The following is a 2,433-nucleotide window of genomic DNA, read 5'->3' as shown; positions in this document are numbered from 1 at the left end:
GAGTAAAAATATGTGTACATTATAACAAACATAGTTCTGTATTTGTATCAATATACCAATTATCTTAAATAGGAATATAAAAAGTTTATATTTATATCAACATATAAGAATTCATAACAGTGCAAATTACATTGCAAATTATCTAAGGCTGCCATTTTACTAAATTAGTTTACTAATGTATACAATAGTCTACCATAATATCTTATACCTATCCATTCCATTTCTTCTTTTCCCTTTTTTTTTTTTTGAGACATGTTTTCTTTCCTTAAGGAGAGTACTGAGTTTAACAGTTTTTTCCACACTCAACCCTAGAACCATCATCCATACATAACCCTGAGAAATATGAAACCTTAGGGAGAAGGGGCGTTGTTTTCTTAGAACTGCTTCCTGCTGTTTAGGGGGTGATGGTATCTCTGTTGGGTACTGTGAGAAAGCTCAGATAGTTAAATCTCAGTTAGACTAACTGTAGATTCCGCAGCAAGTCTCAGAGCAATGGGTAAGATCATCTGAAATTCTGGCAAGAAGTGTAGTATGATGATGATTACCATGGCATCATTCTGGATTGAGTAGAGTTGTTGTTGGGGCCCCATCTTCCTTCTGGAGACTTCAGAGATTGCTATTGGAAAAAACTTATTTTTTATCAGAATGGAAGGTTTGGATTTAAAGATGTCATGACATGTAAGAAAGGATTCCAAGAAATCAAGAGTAAGCATGGAGAGAATTAGAATCTTGAAGATAATGGTCCCTTATAATTGGTTTCCTTCTGTCTCACACCAGAGGGCTCTTCTGATATGGAACTGAAGAATCTCTCAACCTTTTCTTTTATCAATATGCATTGGTTTAGAGAAGGAGTGAAGCAATTCCATCTCCAAAGCCAGCTTGGTTTATAATTGAATTGGAACTACAACTATTCTAGATTGATAGAGATATAGATGTTAGACAGTGATATTTTACCCTGTGTAGATTGGTACCAATAGATTCTTTCTTTCTGCTGTAAACATCCAGATATCCAAGGCCTTATGATTTCTGGAAGATGGGTATTTCCATTATCCTGGAAAGACAAAAACAGAACCCTACCCCAACCTTTGATTGTTAAATTTTTTTCACAACTTGAAGAGATGTCACATTGGTGGATGATCTTTTACTTCTACTCATCAAGGGGTTTCTCCTGTTCAAATTGAATTTTTATTAATTTTGTTGGTATCCATAGCTTTTCTTCTCCTGTGGAAACAAAAGCAAAACCCCTTCCCCAATGTAGGACATATCTAGGTTTCCATACTGAGGTCAACACATCTTTGAAATAAACCAGTTGGTTTAGCTCAGGAGTTTTGTCTGTCGTCCAATGTCTCCTGCAGCTGTTGTTCCTTTCTCATCAGCATTGAGAAAATTCAAGGTTAATAAAGCACTATGCAATCTGTTTCTAGGAGTCATTGTTACCCTTTGCTGTTTATTTAGCATATCCTTTAACGTTCGATTGGATCTTTCTATGACTGCTTGGCCTGTGGGATTGTGTGGTATACCTGTAACATCCTTTATATTGTAATAAGCAAAGAACTGTCTCATTTTATTGGAGACATATGCTGGGGCATTGTCTGTCTTAATTTGTACAGGTATTCCCATGATGGCCATAACTTCTAATAGGTTAACTTCTAATAATCACAGAATCAGCCTTTTCAGAACTCATAGGAGTTGCCCACTGAAACCCTGAATAGGTGTCAATGGTATGGTGTACATACTTTAATCTTCCAAAATCTGCAAAATGAAACACATCCATCTGCCAAATTTCATTTCTTTGTATACCTTTTGGATTGCTCCCTGCAGGTAATGGAGTTTGGTTATAGAAGGAATAAGTAGGGCATTTTTTTACAATATCCTTAGCTTGTTTCCAGGTAATGGAGAAATCCTTCTTCAAATCTTTGCTATTTACATGGTGTTTCTTTATGAAATTCTGAGGCTTCTAGCACATTACCTATTAGTAACTGATCAATCTCATCATTACCTTGTGCTAGAGGTCCTGGCAGACCTGTATGGGATCTGATATGTGTTATATATATATAGGATGTTCCCTTTTTCTGATGATTTCCTGCAATTGTATGAATAATGAAGTTAATTCTGTATCATCAGGAATAAATTCAGCAGTTTCAATATGTAAAACAACTCTATCTGCATATTGAGAGTCAGTGACTATATTGAGGGGTTCTGTGAAGTCCATCAGTACCATAAGAACGGCGTACAGTTCTGCCTTTTGTACAGAGCTGTATGGACTTTGTACCACTTTACTTAAGTGTCCTGATTTGTATCGTGCTTTCCCTGATTTATTTGCATCAGTATAGAATGTGAGGACTCCAGAAATTGGCTTGTGTCGTACAATGTAAGGAAGGACCCATTCAGTCTTCTTTATGAATTCTATTCTCTTGCTTTGGGGATAATGGT

Source organism: Onychomys torridus, chromosome 10 (genome assembly GCF_903995425.1).
Source record: "Onychomys torridus chromosome 10, mOncTor1.1, whole genome shotgun sequence".
NCBI lineage: Eukaryota > Metazoa > Chordata > Mammalia > Rodentia > Cricetidae > Onychomys > Onychomys torridus.
Note: the sequence above shows the minus strand (reverse complement) of the source record.